The sequence below is a fragment of the Puma concolor genome, chromosome B3 (assembly GCF_028749965.1).
Source record: "Puma concolor isolate L17-30 chromosome B3, mPumCon1.1.hap2, whole genome shotgun sequence".
Lineage (NCBI taxonomy): Eukaryota > Metazoa > Chordata > Mammalia > Carnivora > Felidae > Puma > Puma concolor.
In genome coordinates this window covers 29,017,888-29,036,891 of record NC_141672.1, presented here as the reverse complement: position 1 = coordinate 29,036,891, position 19,004 = coordinate 29,017,888, and the positions used below count along the sequence as shown (strand labels likewise).

The following is a 19,004-nucleotide window of genomic DNA, read 5'->3' as shown; positions in this document are numbered from 1 at the left end:
TGTAAACTATATGCCAATAACTCAGCAAGACACATGCATCCCCTGTCTTCACTGAGCTGGTGGTCAACCTGGAAGGCCCACCTGTTGACAATTACAGTGTCTTCATGAAGCGTGGTGACAAAGACCTACAGCAGCAAGGTTTCTCAAACAGGACAGTATTGACTTTTTAGGCCTCATAACAAGGGAGGGTGCCTGGGTGGCTCAGTTGGTTGAGCATCTGACTCTTGATTTCATCTCAGGTCATGATCCCAGGGTTGTGGGATCGATTGTTCCAGTATCAACTGGATTTAATAATATATTAGTTTAGGGGCATCTGGGTGGCTCGGTCGGTTAAGCGTCTGACTTCAGCTCAGGTCATGATCTTGCAGTCTGTGGATTCAAGCCCCATGTTGGGTTCTGTGATGACAGCTCAGATCCTGGATCCTGCTTCAGATTCTGTGTCTCCCTGTGTCTCTGCCCCTTCTCCACTCACACTTTGTCTCTCTCTCTCAAAAATAAAAAATAAAAACTTTAAAAATTAATATATTAGGTTACATTTCTAAATTATCTACTAGATAATTTCCAACTCTTAAATCCTGAAGTGGGGACAGTGGGAAATCTGACAGAACACCTAAAAATTTTAAAAATATTTCCTTACTATCAAATATACTATGATCACTTGTCTAATTGTCTTATAGCTGTGATTTTTTTTTTTTTTATAGTTAAAGAATAATCAGGATGCAAATAAGGCCCACACATAGCAGTTGATAGATGCATCTTTTGAAACTCTTTTTAACTTATAGATTCCTCTTCCACCACCTTAGGCCAACCGTCTAACTGGTTTCTCTGCTTAAATTCTTGTTGCTGCCCTAATCCAGTTCCTACACAGCAGCAAAGGGAATCTGCAAAAATGTAAACTCCTTTACATCAACACCTCACTCAGACCTCAGTGCTTCAAAGGGCTCTAGGGCCTTGGCCCCACCTACCACTCCAACTTCTTTAGGGGCCAGGAAACAACCCTGTTCCCCTTAACTCTTCTGTTAATTTCTACTCTTCCTTCTGTCCCCAGTGTAATGTCTCTTCCCCGGAAGTTCCTCTCCTAACTGCCCCCTCTAAAGAAAGACTCCATTATTCCCTCCCCCAGTACCCCATTTTTTCTCCTTATAGCACTTGTTGCGCATTGTTGTTGTTTTTTTCACTCTGTGTGTTTGCTTCATTAATGCCTCTCTCTCCACAGGCTGTCAGCTCCATGAAGGCACGGACCACGGGCCTGTTGTGTCCGCCCTGACTCTGCTTCCTTTGTGTAAAAGCACTCAGTACAAGCACAAGAAATACTTGTTGAACAAAGATCAGTTAGACAACCCCTAACCTCACAAAACACACAGGTCAGTGTCTCTGTTCATACTTTTTTCCACTAGGACTGAGCGTCCCCTTTTTCTAGCTACTGGACCTCTGGGCTACTTCCTCATTCTTATACACAGACGAGCAGAGCAAAGACCAAATCGGTTAAGGAAAACAAAGGGAAGTGATGCGGCAATAACTATCAAATTTCAGATGATGCAGTGGTTTCACTGCACTCTTATGAATGTATTGACCCGAGAGCACAAAGAGTTAATCACAGGGCTGTTTCTGCAGCATGGTAGATAATAGCAAAATCCTAGAAGCAACCAGAATGCATATCAAAGGAGGAGCAGTTAGATAAAGTGCGACACAATCACTTTGTAGAACGTGCTTTGCAGCCCTTAACAAGAGAACAGTCTCATCACCAAGATGGTTAAGGGCATGGACTTCAGAGTCAGGTTACATGGGTTCAAATTCCTGTGTGATCTTGGGCAAGGTACCTCAGTTTCCTTATCTGTGAAAGAGAATAATAACTGAGGGCTGTTGTGGGAAATAGTAAGTTAATACATGTGAAATACCTGAACAGCCTGGCAATGAGGAGAGCTAAATGTATTATATAGTAACATGGAAAAAATGTCCGTGCTATACTGTTTAGTTTGGTTTTAGTTAACTATTTCTTAAGTTTATTATTCTTTTAGTACCAGTTAACTGATTTTAATGGAGAAATTTAAAAATGCAGGCATCTGGCTGGCTTAGTCAGTGGAGCATGTGGCTCTTGATCTCAGGGTCATGAGTTCGAACCCCACGTTGGGGGTAGAGAGTACTAAGAAAGAAAGAAAGAAGGAAAGAAAGAAAGAAGGTAAGAAAAAGAAAGAAAGAAAGAAAGAAAGAAAGAAAGAAAGAGTTAAAAACGCATGGTAAAAAAAATTCACACGGATAATAAGGCATATAATGAAAAACAAGTCTGTCTCATATCCCAGAGACCCCTACCATTCATGGTTTCTTAGGAATCTTTCCAGAAATATTTTATGTATATGCAGATTTCTGTGTGTGATTCTTCTCTCTCTCTCTCTCTCTCTCTCACACACACACACACACACATATACACACACTCACACACCCATCTTTTCCATTTATTTATTTATTTATTTATTTATTTATTTATTATTATTTTTTAAAATTTTTTTTTAACGTTTATTTATTTTTGGGACAGAGAGAGACTGAGCATGAACGGGGGAGGGTCAGAGAGAGGGAGACACAGAATCTGAAGCAGGCTCCAGGCTCTGAGCTGTCAGCACAGAGCCCGACGCGGGGCTCGAACTCACAAACCACGAGATCATGACCTGAGCTGAAGTTGACCGCTTAACCGACTGAGCCACCCAGGCCCCCCATCTTTTCCTTTTAAACACTCCACCTTGCAACTTGCTTTTTATGCTTTATAGTATATCTTGGAGCGATTGTTCCATACCATATATACCTACCTCATTTTTTTCTGCTATAAAATACATCACCCAAAAAAGAACCGTTATTTATCCACTTCCTTACTGATGGATGTTGCTAATACATAGAATACTGCAGTGAATATCCTTGGATATAGCCAAAATATGGTTATGTTTAAAAGAAGCCATACTCCATATTTTGCTTTTACAATGCAATGTTTGTGGGTGTGTGAGTATGCACCCATTGGAAATGATAGGAGTCTGTAAGAATTAGGAATGAAAAGAATAGAAAGAGGACAGTTTGAGGACACCTGGGTGGCTCAGTTGGTTGAGAGTCTGACTCTTGGTTTTGGCCTAGGTCATGATCCCAGGGTCATGGGATCGAGCCCCAAGTTGGGCTCTACACTGGGTGTGGAGCCTGCTTAAGATTCTGTCTCTCTCTTCCTCTGCCCCTCTCCCTCCACTCGTGGGGTCTCTCTCTCTTTCTCTGTCTCAAATAAAAAAATAAGGGGTGCCTGGGTGGCTTAGTCAGTTGAACATCCTACTCTTAGTTTCAGCTCAGGTCATGATCTCACAGTTCGTGAGTTCGAACCCTGCTTGGGATTCTCTCTCCCTCTCTCTCTGCCCCCCTGCTTGCTCTTTCTCTTAAAAATAAAGAAATTTTTAAAAATTTGAATAAATAAAAATAAAGTTTAAAAAAGAGGACAGTTTGAACAAAACAGTTTGTATATTTAAAGTGGTGCTTTTTTTAGGTTTATTTATTTATTTATTTAGAGAGAGTGTGTGTGCACACACACAAGTTGGGGAGGGGCAGAGAGAGAAGGAGAGAGATAGAATCCTAAGCAGGCTCCATACTCTTGGAATGGAGCCCGATGTAGGGCTCGAACCCACGTACAATGAGATCATGACTTGAGCCAAAAAATCAAGAGTTGGACACTGAAGGACCAAGATGGATGGCCAGGAGACTCGCAGCCTTCCTTAAGGATGCCTGGGTCAAGGTGCTGGTCGCATCCTTCACCACTGGGGGCCTCGGTATAATTCTGCCCACTGTTAGGCCCTTCACCAAATATGCCACCATGATCAACCAGGCCACGCCCAACAACTATCCAGTGCCCCTCCAAGATGATGGGAACATGCCCGATGTGCCCAGCCAGTCCCAGGACCCCAAGGTTCCACGCCCGGAGTGGCTAAAGAAACTATGAGCACCTCCGGTAACTTGGAGGAGGCCTCCTCCCCTGTGGCCAATAGAATGCAAAAAGTGAGAGAGAAAAAAAAAAAAAAGAAGAGTTGGACACTCAACCAACTGAGCCACGCAGACACCTCTAAAGTGGTTGTTTTTGGGGCGCCTGGGTGGCGCAGTCGGTTAAGCGTCCGACTTCAGCCAGGTCACGATCTCACGGTCCGTGAGTTCGAACCCCGCGTCGGGCTCTGGGCTGATGGCTCAGAGCCTGGAGCCTGTTTCCGATTCTGTGTCTCCCTCTCTCTCTGCCCCTCCCCCGTTCATGCTCTGTCTCTCTCTGTCCCAAAAATAAATAAACGTTGAAAAAAAAATTAAAAAAATAAATAAAAAATAAAGTGGTTGTTTTTTTATTTAAAAATTTTAAAAAATGTTTTTATTATTTATTTTTGAGAGAGAGAGAGAGAGAGAGAGACAGAACATGAGAGGGAGAGGGGCAGAGAGAGAGCGAGACACCGAATCTGAAGTAGTCTCCAGGCTCTGAGCTGTCAGCACAGGGCTTGACGCGGGGCTGGAACCCACAAATCATGAGATCAGGACCTGAGCTAAAGTGGGACGCCTAACCGACTGAGCCACCCAGGCGCCTCTAAAGTGGGTTAAAAAAAAATGTTACCCACACAATGCAACCTTCTCAAAAGTTGTCTCCCAGTATAGAAACAATTCAGTGACCTTCTGGCTCCCCAGCTCTTGATTTACACCTGTTATAGACAAAGTTGTTTCTGCCTATCTCCCCTGTCTTGCCTAGTGATCCTTATATTCTGCAACATCCAGCCCAGTGCCTGGCACACAGAAGTGTTAAGCAAGGGGCGCCTGGGTGGCTCAGTCAGTTAAGCGTCCGACTTCAGCTCAGGTCATGATCTCGCCATTTGTGGGTTCAAGCCCCGCGTCGGGCTCTGTGCTGACAGCTCAGAGCCTGGAGCCTGCTTCGGATTCTGTCTCACTGTCTCTCTGCCCCTTCCCTCCCTTCCCCTGCTCGTGCTCTGTCTCTCTCTCTCTCTCTCTCTCTCAAAAAATAAATAAACATTAAAACAAAAGTGTTCAGCAAACACTTTTGGAATGATGAAGCTAGCCCCCTAACCCCCAGTCTTCCTGTACATAAAATTAGGATGATAAAATGAATCTGCAGCTCACAGCCATCATGAGACATTACTGAGTGATGTGAATGTTCTTGAAAAAGATGAAACAGTGTGTAAAAACACTCAAGAATAATCACTTAATCTGAAACTTATCCTACAGGATGACAAGGTCAAACTACCTGCAGTATAGCTGGTTCAAAGGCCCAAGGCAGCTTTCCAGTATGAGACTAGAATGCTAAATTTGTTTCCAGACAAAAGGGGGACACAGCAGGAGGAACAAAGTTGTTAGCTGAGCAGAGCCCTGCTGTCCAGACTTCTAGATTTGAAACCACGTGGGCCTGTTCCCGCTCCAGAAGTAAATCATTTTGGAAAGATTATGCCCCCTGAGCTGCCTGTCTGTTAAAAAGTTGGAGCCTTCATATTAGAAGTCACTCAAGGATTCCAGAGTAATCTTAGAGTAATGAGGAGCTGAGACTGGGGACAAGAATAATTCATTCAGGGGCACCTGGCTGGCTTAGTAGGTAGAGCATGAGACTCCTTTTTTTTTTTTTTTCTTTTTTTAAGTAGGCTCTATGCCCAATGCGGGGCCCAACACTGGGTGCGATGGGGCATTTGATGCTGTTATAAGCATCCTACCCTGAGATCAAGACCTGAGCTGAGATCAAGAAGCAGATGTTTAACCTACAGAACCACCCAGGCACCCCTAGAGCATGAAACTCTTGATCTTCAGGTCATGAATTCTTTGGGTACAGAGTTTACCTAAAAAAAAATGTTAGGGGCGCCTGGGTGGCTCAGTCGGTTAAACATCCGACTTCAGTTCAGGTCATGATCTCGCAGTTTGCAGGTTTGAGCCCCGCATTAGGTTCTGTGCTGACAGCTCAGAGCCTGGAGCCTGCTTTGGATTCTGTGTCTCCCTCTCTCTCTGCCCCTTCCCTGCTCATTCGCTCTCTCTCTCAAAAATAAATAAACATTGGGGCGCCTGGGTGGCGCAGTCGGTTAAGCGTCCGACTTCAGCCAGGTCACGATCTCGCGGTCCGTGAGTTCGAGCCCCGCGTCGGGCTCTGTGCTGACAGCTCAGAGCCTGGAGCCTGTTTCCGATTCTGTGTCTCCCTCTCTCTCTGCCCCTCCCCCGTTCATGCTCTGTCTCTCTCTGTCCCAAAAATAAATAAACGTTGAAAAAAAATTTATAAAAAAATAAATAAATAAATAAACATTAAAAATTTTTTTTTAAATGTTAAAGAATAATTCACTCAACATTCAAGTAAGTGTTCACTGAGCACATATTCTGTATGTGCCCAGCATTGTTCTAGGTGTCAGAGATACAGCAGGTTCAAAACGAAGTCCTTGCCTTCACAGCCCTTAAGCAAATAATACAATAAACAAATAAAATGATATTAAATATAAGTCCAAGAACACTATAGAGGGCGTCATAGGTACAGTCCCCTGGGACACACATCCTGAATGTTTAGCACCCTGAATGCTCTCAGATCACATCTGTGCAAGTGATGGGAAGGAAGCAAGATGGGGCAAGAGGGAGAAATCAAGCTGAGAGGCAGGTCTAATGATAGCCTCAGTCAACTCCATGGGGAACTCCAGATCTAAAATGGTCCTTCTGAGTTTCCTCCTTTCTACTTGGCCCCAATCAGTCCTTGGATGTGGGCTACCTAGGGAAGGTCACGACCTTGGACAACTCTGCTCTGAGGCAATCCTTGAAGGGACTGAGAGCTGAAAGCTGTCTGCTGACTACACTCCAACAGCTGGGCAACAAGTCCCTCCTCAAGGAAGGGGATCTGGCCGCACACCTTCGTGTCCATCATGCAGGATGTGGGGAGACAGGGATGGCAATCCCAGTGCTCCTCGAGATAGAGTGATCAGGGAAACCCTCTCTGAGGAGGTTTAAGTAGCAAACCTGAATAAAGTGATGGAAGGGGCAGATTTTGAGAGATAGCATCCTGAATAAAGGGAGCAGCAGATACAAATGTCCTGAGGGAAGAATATTCTTGATGTGTTCAAGGTGCAGCAAAGAAGTCAGCTTCTTTGAAGTCATTGCTGGAGTGCAGTTAGCAAGGGGAGAGTGTTGGGAAAGGAGCAAGGGCCAGACCATGTAGGGTGTTGCACACCATCATAAGGACACTGGGTTTTACGGTTATTGTGACAGGAAACCATTAGAGGGTTGAAAACAGAAGAGTGACAAGAGTTGCCTTACGATTTATAAAGACTACTCTAGGAGCGTCTGGCTGGCTCAGTTGGTAGAGCATGTGACTCTTGATCTCAGAGTCAAGAGTTCAAGCCCCACATTGGGTGTGGAGCCTACTTTAAATAAATAAATTGAAGGAAAAAAAAAAAAGGATTTCTCTGGTTGCTGCTCTGTGGAGAAAGGAGAGGTAGAATGGAGATAGGGAAACCAGTTAGGAAGCTATTTGGTAAGAGATAACAATGGTTGAGATTATGGAATGGTGGCTGTGGAGATGTGGTTCTCAACCAAGATGATTTTGCCCCACCCTGTCCATCCCCTATTACCGAGGCTAGGGACATTTGGCAATATCTGGAGACATTTTTGGTTGTCACAACCAGGAAGATGCCACTAGCATCTAGTGGGTAGAGGCCAGGGATGCTGCTGAGCATCGTATAATAATGCATAGGACTCACAACAAAGAATGACCTAGTCCAGAATGTCCAAAGCACCAAAGCTAAGAAATCTTGCTTCAGAGGAAGTGAGAAGTATTGGATTTGGGATGTATTTTGAAACTAGCGCCAACAGGATTTGAGTTTGCATGTGGGGAATGAGAGCAAGAGGAATCAAAGGGGAATTCAAAGGCTTTGGCCTCAACAACAGTGAATGATAGTACCATAGTACCATAGTACTGACATGGGAAACTCTGAAGGAAGAACAGATTCTAGGTGGGGGCAGTTGGTAAGTCATGAGTTTGTTTATGGGCAGGTTGAATCTAAGTTGCCTACTGGACACCCAGTGGCGATATTCCATAGGCAACTGGCTATTAGTCTTGAGTTCAGGAGACATATCTGAGCTGGTGCTATAAATGTGGGAATCATCAGAAGAAAGGTGGGATTTTAAATCTGTAGATTACAAGAGATCACCTAAGGAGTAGGTAGGTAGGTATGTAGGAAGGTAGGTAGTATGTATGTAGACAGAGAGGAGAAGAGGTCAGAGGCCTGAGCCCTGCAGGACTCTCACATCTAGCAGTAGGACCAGGACAGAAGGAGGAGGAGCCAGTAAAGGAGACGGAGAAGAAACAGCAGGGAGGGAGGAGGAGGAAACCAGGTGAATGTGGTGTTCTGGGGGCCAAGGGAGCAAAACTTCAAGAGGCATGGCCAGATCAACCGTGTTGAATGCTGCTATGGGGTTACAAAGACAGAAACAGAATTGCCTGCTGGTGTTGCACTGTGAAGCTTATCAGCAACCTTGCCAAGAGCAGATTCCATGGAGTGGGTTCAGGAGAGAGAAGGAGGTGAGGAAGCGGAAATAGGCAATTAGGAATATGCAATTCTCTCTGAGTTGTGCCACAGGAAAGGAACAGATAATGACCCAGTAGTTAGAGGAGGACACGAGGTCAAGGATGGAGATAGTACAACCCATCTGCAGGCTGAAGCAAAAATCTACTAGAGAAGGGAAATCGTCAATGTGAACCTCCATGCATGCCTAGTACCTTTCAGGAGCTGTGGTAGGCATTTTATAAGGATTAGTTAATTGTAAGCCAAACCAATGAGGTAGATAATATTGTTATGTCCATTTCACGGAAGACAAATTGAAGCATGGAGAAGGTCGACTGGTCCCATGGCCATGATCATATATTCAGTAAGTGGTGGAAGGTGGATGTGACCAAGATGTCTAGCTCTGGAGCCCATGTGTTCACTTTCTTCTTCATCTGAATTTATCTCTTATTGCAAAACATAACTACTGGCTAAAAGTTATATCCATTATCCTGCGTTATGACCCTTCGGAGAAAAACAAAACTATGGACTCTTGGAGACTTGGCTGAAGCGTATCTCCTGAAATTTCTTTTTTTTTTTTTAAATTTTTTTTTTAATGTTTATTTATTTTTGGGACAGAGAGAGACAGAGCATGAACGGGGGAGGGGCAGAGAGAGAGGGAGACACAGAATCGGAAGCAGGCTCCAGGCTCTGAGCCATCAGCCCAGAGCCCGACGCGGGGCTCGAACTCACGAACCGCGAGATCGTGACCTGAGCTGAAGTCGGACGCTTAACTGACTGAGCCACCCAGGCACCCCCCCTTTTTTTTTTTAAATGTCCTGAAATTTCTGACTGCTCCCACGCCTACCCCTTCTATCATGGTCTCTACTATGCTGCTGCCCAACCCAGCATCGAGCCCCCAGCACACCCCATAATGTGTCTGTCTACCTATCAGTCTCTGCAGTGAGCAGGAGCTGGATACACACAAAAGTGCTCTCAAAATCCAGAGTGCAGAGGGCTCCCCAAGGAGTAGGGCTTTGAAGTCGGGGTGCTTGTTAGGACATGTCACCACCAGAAGTTTTATTCTGCGTGTCTGAGGTGGAGCCCAAAAGTGAGTACAAGCGTGTTCTTCCCTTTTCAAAGAATTTCCCGCAAAAGAATTCCATGGTCTCACCCCTGGAAGGCCAGGGAATCAGAAGACTTAGACTCCGGTTCACATTTCCCACAGTTGCCGGATAAAATATTGCATGCGTACTTGAGATATGCTATAGTAAAAAAAAAAAAATACTTGTTATTTATATGAAATTCAAATTTGGGCCATGTTTATTTGCCCTATCTGGCAACCTCCCAGCTAGGTGACCTTGGCCGAGCTGCATAACCATCCCTTTGAGCTTCAGGCTCCTTATCTATAAAATGGAGAAATTTGAATTTCTTTATTGTCGTGAGGATTAAATAAGGTCTTTAGGTAGAGTGCTTCATCAGCAGATGGCACATGATAAGTGCCCAATAAATGAGCTAGTAGAATTTATAACATTTATTTTAATTTCCTTCTCTCCTAGAGCATTAAAATATAATCCATCAAATTAGATTTACACACAGCTTCTCAGAAATGCATCAGGTAAATGGTCAGTCAATGTGAGTCTGGGCAGCTGGCTGGGCTGTTGAGGCATAGAGAGATCTATCTAGTCAGTCCTGGGCCCCAAAGAGAGGGTTAATGGAGGACATCCAAATTCTCATTCAGCTGCTAATTTCTCAGTCACATCTTGGAGTTTCCCCAAATCAGCCAACCAGTAAAAGAAGGCTGTGATCCTTCCAGAAACCAGTAGGTGGGAGTGTGTGCATTTGGGGACAGAACTAGAATACTGCAGGATAGGTCAAACAGCACTATAGCAGGTTTTCACGTTCATTTAGAGAACAATGGAAGGTCTAAGAGAGCCCTGGGCAGTGCGCTGGTCAAGGGGAGAGTCCCTGAGGCCCGCAAACTGCCAAGTAAATCAGTCTATAGAGGACCAGCTCTTATGGGCAGATTTGGGCATACACTGTGTAGAAAGAAAAACAGGCTTTGTATGTTGGAAGACGTCAAAAAGCCGAAAAGCAAGTGACAGATCAAAAGAAAAAATTCTGCAAATTATATTAACAAAGAATTTCAGAATGTACCAAGATGTCCTACCCATCATTAAACCAAAGACAAAAAATAAAATAAATGAAAAATAAACCCCTAAAAGAACCGATGATGGAAACAGACGATTCACATAAGAAACACAAAGGGCCAGTAAACACGAGAAAAAAAGAAAAAAAAGATTACTCTCTCTGGCAAGAGGGAAATACAAATACAAATTGAAACAAGACTGTAGGGAGGTTCTGCCTTATTTTCCTATGATTATTAAGGGGAATAATTTCATAGTCACTGAGCAAGTATTCTGTGCCACGTATTGTGCTAAGAGCTTTCTAAACCTTAAACTCAGCATTTAACTTGCACAAAAACCTTGAGAAGTAGGAACAAAAGAAATTCCCATGTACCTACAGAAAACCACGGCTTTAGGTTAGCAACTTGCGCTCAACTGGGAAGGGCAGAGCAGGGTTGGGATTCAGGTTTGCGTGGTTACAAGTCCTTCCTCTCCCCACACTGCTTTTTCTAAGACCTCAGTCCAAGTAATGTCTAATGCTTGAATGTGATGCTTTGGAGAAGGCCCTGGCAGCCACAGAGGAGCTGCAAAATGAAAACAAACCAAAACCTCAGAAAATCAAACAACCCTGGGAGTAGGCCCGGCGAAGCAGCGTTCTTTGGTAGGGTACACAAAGCTGGGATTCGGGAACTGGCGAGAGGGGAGTTGGGAAAGCCGGTTGGAGCGCGGGGAACCGGTTCATGGCCGCATTCAAAGCAGGATGGAGTCTGGCTGGCCTGAAGGTTCACAGCCTAGGAGGCTGGAACCTGAGGAATCTGTTTGTCAGTTCACTGCATGCTGAGTTGCAATTCTTATTTCTAAACCTTCCAGGCCAGAGTCCGCATCTCCCTCCCCCATTCTCGCACCTGCTGGCAGCAGGGGGGCTCCAATGAATGGACAAGTTCCAAGAATTCTTGTCCCTTCCCCCACCTTTTACATAGCCAAGACCCAGGGACAAAAGGCGCCCGGGGTCTGGGGCTCCTTCCTCGGGCTCTTGCCAGCTCCGGTGAGTGCCAGACAGCTGGAGCCATGCTCCACACTGCACTATTTACATTTTTTTACAGCTTCCCCACCACCGCCACCACTCCCTCTCTCCCTCCTGGCCACAGCCTGGGCCACGGGGCCACTAGACCCTGAGACGCTCCTCATAGTTCCCTGGAGGTGGAAGGTAGTTGCCCGTGGAGCATAGCCAGGGCAGCAGAAATACTGACAGGGGTTCTGTGCTCAGGTCCCCATGCTAGAATCCTGGGCTGAAGGCTCGAGCCTTTTGTCCAGGACAAGACATCCCACCCAGTGACAGCACGCGGAAGTGGCTTCCCTGGTCCTTGTGGTCCTGATTCCAGGCCCCCCATGGGGGCTGCCCTGTAGGATATTGGTCCTTGTCTTTGCATGGCTTCCCAGCCCAGCTACTCCTGTGTGCTGGGGACAGTGCTATATGCCTTTACATCTGTTCCCTCGCTTAATTCTCACAGCAACCCAAGGTGAAATGACTATGGACCCCATTTTTCAGACAAGGAAAGAGGCCCAGAGAGGAGAGGCTGGCCCCAGGCCTCTACACAGTCAGCTGGCAATCAGCTGTCAACAACACTTCAGGGTGTGAGCCCTGGTCTCCCCCCACCTGCCCCGCCACCCCCAAACTTGAGTGTGAATCTGAGGACCGTTGGGTAACCCCTTCCTCAAATTCTCTTGCACAAGTCCTCAGTCTCTGCTGTTTGCGTGTTTACCAACTGGCTCCAAAATCAGACAGGCCATCATCCTGACCCTTCCAGGGTCTTGGGCTGGCCCCACCTGAGTTCCCCTTGCCCTCCTAGATGGCCTCCGGAAGAGCCCACATTTTGTTTCAAATACCAGTTTGGCAGGACAGGCTAGGAAAAGGGACAGTTCTTTTGCCCTGCTCTGTGAGAAGCCCTGTCCACATTCGAGCATGGCTGGGATTTGCTGCTCCCTGACCGTCCTCCATTTCTTGCAGGCCCTGCCCCTGTGGACAGGACCTAGCTTCAGTCAAAATGAGTGTGGCTGATTCACAGTGACATGGGCCACTTCTCCTGATAGCCTCCCAAAGTGCCTCCAACTTCCTAGGCTATGGGCCAACACACCAAAAGGCACCCTGCAGGGAGAGGAAGGAAAACTCTGCACCCTGGCCACCTCTTGCCTTGGAGAGAAAAGCTGCAATATAACTACGGATGTGGTCATGGTCAGCAGCCCTGCCAGCCCTCAACCTCAAAGGGCCAAAGATCCCATCCTCAGAGGCCACTTCAATCACAGTAATTCCATGTATGTACTGAGCAAAAGACAACACAAAGTGGGGTGCCTGGGCAGCTCTGTCGGTTAAAAGGTGGCTTTCTGCTCAGGTCATGATCTCATGGTTTGTGAGTTCAAGGCCTGCATTGGACTCTACGCTTGGGATCCTCTCCCTCTTTCTCTTTCCCTTCCCCACAGGCACCTGCTCTCTCTCTCTCTCTCAAAAATAAATAAACATTAAAAAAAATCTAGGGGTGCCTAAACATAAGGGAAGGGAAGCAAAAATAATATAAAAACAGAGAGGGAGACTCTTAAATACAGAGAACAAACTGAGGGTTGCTGGTAGGGTGTTGGGTGGGGGAGGGGCTAAAGGGGTCAGGGGCATTAAAAGAATAAATATATGAATAAAAACTTTAAAAAAAAATCTTTAGAACACCTGGGAGTTTAAAAAAATCCAGAGGCGCAGGTTGCACACCAGACAATTACATCACAATTTCTTGGGGCGGGAAGGAGGCACCTCTTTTTTAACCTTTTCAGGTGATTCCTCTGAGCGGCCAACTTGGGAAATAGCAACTTAAAGAAACAGAAGAAAGGAAAAAGAAGTTGTAAACGCTTCTCATGAAAAATTTTTTAAATTTAATTTTTAAAAATTTATTTCTGAGAGAGTGCGTGTGCATGGGGGAGGAGCAGAGAGAGAGAGGGTGAGAGAGAATCCCAGGCAGGTTCTGCACTGTCAGCGCAGAGCCCGGTGTGGGGCTTGAACTCACGAATCATGAAATCATGACCTGAGCCGATATCAAGAGTCAGACGCTCAACTGACTGAGCCACCCAGGCACCCCATCTTTACATGAAATGTAAACAGATATTACCTGCTCTTTTCCTTCTGGGAAAAGAAAGGGCCTGGGGTCACCTCGAATTATCTCTAGACTTATGTAAGCATAGCCCTTAGTAGTACCAAACTTACTGATGACACCTGAGGTATTCTAGAAGTTGATCACTTGATTTTAAGACATCAAGTCTTCAAGGCAGAAATAAAGGAAAGAGTTCACTGCATTCTGAAAGACCTGTGCCACCAGCTCATTGGCAAACTGGGAACACAGATGACAGTGCCTGACACAGTAGAGGTGCTCAGTAGGCAGTAGCTTATTCCTTTTCAGGAATGGAGGGAGCTCAGAGATCTCTGAGTACCAGGCACTTGTATACTGTATTGCATAATCCTCCTAGACAAGCCCTTGAGGCAAACATTGACATCTCCATTTCTTTCTTTAAGTAACCTCTCCACCTGACGGGTGGCTCGAACTCAAGATCTGGAGATCAAGAGTAGGCCACTCCACCAACTGAGCCAGCCAGGTGTCCCTTGAGATCTCCATTTTACAGGTGCAGAATTTATGGCTCAGCTGGGTTAGCACCTTGTCAGAAGCTAGAATTAAACCAGCTCTGCCCAACTCCAAATTTTATACTTTGCTTACCACACTCTGTCACTTCTTTTAAAGATTTTATTTATTTACCATTATTATTTTAAAAGTAATTTCTAGGGGCGCCTGGGTGGCTCAGTCGGTTAAGCATCCGACTTTGGCTCAGGTCACGATCTCACAGTTCGTGAGTTCGAGCCCCACGTCGGGCTCTGTGCTGACAGTTTGGAGCCTGGAGCCTGCTTCAGATTCTGTGTCTCCCTCTCTCTCCGCCCCTCCCCTGCTCATGCTCTGTCTTTCTCTGTCTCAAAAATAAATAAAAACATTAAAAAAAATTTTTGTAAGTAATCTCTACCCCCAACGTGGGGCTCAAACTCATGATCCCAAGATCAAGAGTCAAATGCTGTACTGACTGAGCCAGTCAAACGCCCTCATGTTGTCACTTCTTAGGGACATTTGGGGCTGAAAAATAACTGTGATTGGACCCCTCATTTTCAGATGCACTCTCCATATACCTCCAGAGAAAGGGAGTGTGTGACCAAAATCATCTGGGGTCACCCTGCTTAGAAGTGATAGAACACTTTAAGAGATTGGGCCAAAATGTGGTTCTGGAAGACCTAAAGTTGAAGGCACCATGAAAAAAAAGGAGACTTCTATCTCTGAGTCCAAGGGGAAATGTTAGGGGCTTTGGGCATTGGTTCTGCATGGCAGATGGATCTGGGCAGAGGACCCCTCCTATTTCTTACCCCCAAGCCTTCCATTTCCTCCTCCCTCAAAGCAATTGCTTACTTTGGTGTCCACACCTGTTTCTTGGCAGCCAAGTTGATCTTCCCACCTCAGAGGATTTGGTTCCAATCTTATTTTTTTCACTGTCTTGAAAAAGGAAGGTGCCCTTGGGCATTGTCCTGTTGTCTCTTCCTACCCCTTTCCCCACCACTTGAATCGAATAGTCAAAAAACAAGGCTTTATGGAGCACTCCCACCATACCCAGCATGGATAGCACATCAGTTCTGGAGAGTCTGTCTTGGATCATCCATTGTTCCCTTCATTGGAATCCCTGTTCCATCATCCTTGTCTCCTGGGCAGCGTGGCTCCCATGCCACCCTCCCAAGGAACCCTTCACATATCTCGGCTGCTCTGTGTCCTCATGGGCACCTTAACTGCATGTCTTACCACATTCTGTACTTGGTTATAACTATTTGTGGATATGTCTCCCCGACTAGACCGAGCATTTCCTTGAAGACAGAAACGATCTTTGTTTATCTTTGTATTCTTCAAGCACTGGACACAATGACTGGCGTATTAAAAATGTATTTATATAGGTGCTTGCTTATGCTCTTTCCAAAAGAAGGTTGGAAATACCTTACTAAAATACATAAAGAGTAGCAGAAATGGGGCTGAAGGAAAGCAAGAGTAGGAAATCACAGAATGAGAGCCAAGAATAACAATATGAATAATATTTGAGTGCTTAGTATATGCTGAGTACTGTTCTGATTGCTGTATTATTGTTTTAATATTAGAAAACAAATTTTTAAGTAAACTCTTCCCCCAACATGGGGCTCAAACTCATGACCCTGAGATTAACAGTTGCATGCTCTACTGACTGACCCAGCCAGGTGCCCCGTGCTAATTGCTTTATATGCATCATCTCTTTGTAATAATCTTTGTAATAATCCTATGAGGTAATTACTACTATAATTATCATTTCACATTTTAAGGAAATAGAGGCACAGAGAGATTAAGCAACTTGCCTAAATTCACACTAGTAGGATTTGCACACAGGGAGTGTGGTTCCAGAATCTGTACTCGTAACTACAAATCTCAGGATGCCAACCACAGGCATTCTGTACACAGGGCTGGGTTATGAACTTGGCTCTGAGGTGCCTAGCAGCCGAAGCCAAAAGCAAGGCATTCAATGATAGGAGTGATCTTATTCATTAGAGATAATAAACCAATTGCTTGGGAGAAAAGAAGCTTTTTGTGACCTTGAGTCTGAGAGAACTCCTAAAGAAGACATTGCTTTCTAAACTTTATAGGGTAACATCCCATGGCTAAAAATTGTTAAACTCCCCAGTATAGGTGTATTTGCTTATAAACTATACATATGCACCGATGAACTAATGCAATATTATGTGCATTATAAAACACAAAAATAAAAAGTAAAAAGAATGAGAGAAAATGTAGATAGACAAGGAAATTCTGAGGATTGTCTTGCACATTCCCTCCAGTGGACACAGGGTCCCTCCTGAGTTCCCTGGCATGACCTGTGAAGGTCCAAAGCATGACACAGAATAAGCATTGCAGTGACAGCAATTCTAGAGGGACCAAAATAATGTGGTCCAAGTTTGTACCTCTCTGATTGGCTGGTTTGATCTAGTAATAACTATTACAAAATTTTTTTATGTTTGTTTATTTTTGAGAGAGAGAGAGACAGAGTGCAAGCAGGGGAGGGTCAGAGAGAGAGGGAGACATATAATGTGAAGCAGGCTCCAGGCTCTGAGCTGTCAGCACAGAGCTTGATGTGGGGCTTGAACCCATGAACTGAGAGATCAGGACCTGAGCCAAAGTCAGATGCTTAACTGACTGAGTCACCCAGGAACCCCGAGATCTGGTAATAACTATTGTAAATGCCAACTAATATTTTTTAATAAACCTTTTTAAGATTCTATTTTTTTTTAATTTTTTTTTCAACATTTATTAATTTTTCGGACAGAGAGAGACAGAGCATGAACGGGGGAGGGGCAGAGAGAGAGGCAGACACAGAGTCGGAAACAGGCTCCAGGCTCTGAGTCATCAGCCCAGAGCCTGACGCGGGGCTCGAACTCACGGACCGCGAGATCGTGACCTGGCTGAAGTCGGACGCTCAACCGACTGCGCCACCCAGGCGCCCCTTTAAGATTCTATTTTTAAGCAATCTCTACACCCAAAGTGGGTCTTGAACCCACAACCCCGAGATCAAGAGTCACACACACCCCCTACCGACTAAGCCAGCCAAGAACTCCTAAAAGCTAGCTACTCTTAACTGAGCCTTTTCTGTGTGAGTCACTGTACTAAGTGCTTTATCTACATTTCCTCATTTAATCTTTATCACAATCTATGAGGTAATTATCATTATAATTACCGTTTTATAGATGAGGAAACTGATCTTTAGAGAGGTTAATTTGTTTGTGGGGTAGAGCTGGGTTTAAACTCTTGTTTATTAGGTTCTGAAGCCAGGGCTTTTAATCTTAATCTCTACAGCTCATAAATTTGGAATACTGGGTATCTGGCGGAGTCTGTAGAGCATGAGACGCTTGACCTTAGGTCTTGACTTCTGAGCCCCACAGTGGACGTAGAGCTTACTTAAGATAAATAAAATATTTTTAAAAATATTCTGAATATAGATGGCTGTAACCAGTAGCCTCCTCTCTTTTCCAAATCTGTTTTATTTACAAAAAGAATGTGTTCTTATGGTAAAAAATTGTACTAACCAAATTGAAGTGTGCAAAGTAAAAAAGCCACCTCTTCCTACAAATAACGCTCACCAGGATTTTCCCCTGGTCGTTTGCTCTCTTTAATGTTTTGCAGACTTCTTTCTTCTCACTGAACATGTGTAGATACATATTGATTAGATGCATTTTTGCAAAAACTGGATCGGAAAATACATTTTACTCGAACTCCCTCTTAAGTTGGCCATCTTTCCAGGCGGGTTTGTGCAGATCTACTTACCCATTAGAAGCAAGTAACACAATTGATGACTTACTCCATTCTTCTTCGAATATTCTCCTCTGATTTTTCGTTTCTTTGTTTTTTGTTTTTTTTCCTTCGGCTCAGATTCTAGGGGTTGGTCCCTTTTTTTTTTTTTTTCTTTCCTCTTGTTCCCTCTGTCTTCCTCCAATATCTGTTATCACTTCTACCCCCTTGGCTTTAGATCTTATCTACAGGCCAACGACTCCCAGACTTCGCTCTTAACCTGGAACACTTGGCAATTTTCCCTGTTTTCAGTTTGCTTTGTTGTTAGTTTTAAGCCTATTTAAAACATACTCGGAGGATGTATATTTGTATTTGCTTATACTTATAAAAAGAAACTCTGGAAGGTAGCTAAGGTGGTTACCTGAGTGTGGTGGTGTGAGTAGAGGAAATTGGGAATTAGTTAACCAAGATCAAGGGCACCGGGCCTGAGGTTAAGACCAGAATGATTGGGTGAACTTGGGTGTGGCCTCCTCTGGTGGTGCCTCCTCTTTATGGTTGAAACAGAGGTGAAAGAAGAAATGCAAGGACCATTATGGGGAGAGGACTAGTAGCCCTGGAAACCTTGTTTGAGGTCTGGCTGTTCTGGTTGTGTACCTGTGATTGTTGCCTAGGGGCCAGGGGAGGAGCTAGTTATCCACAAGCCTTCATCCCGCGCCAGGTAAATTCCCTAAGGACAACTGCTGTGTGAATGAAGCCTGTAGCTCAAAGGGCGCCTAGCAAAGGCCTTCAGGAAAAAGTGTCAATCCCTGTGTCCAATGACTTTGCCCACCAGGCACCTGTGCACCTCCACCTAGGCGGGAATGCTGCCTGTGGGCAAGTTTCCTTTTCCCTTGCTTCCATAAAGTGATGCTCCCACTCCTCAAAAATAAATATTTAACCTTTCTATTATTAAACTTATGAAATACACCAAAATGTGGGGAATAACATAATGAATCGCCCTGAATGAATGG

At 44.8% G+C, this 19,004-nt stretch overlaps 1 pseudogene; it reads left to right on the top strand.

Annotated features, from left to right (window-relative positions):
* Positions 1 to 3,712: 3,712 nt before the first annotated feature.
* Positions 3,713 to 3,961, top strand: LOC112856480 (NADH dehydrogenase [ubiquinone] 1 alpha subcomplex subunit 3 pseudogene; annotated as a pseudogene).
* The last annotated feature ends 15,043 nt before the right edge of the window (positions 3,962 to 19,004 follow it).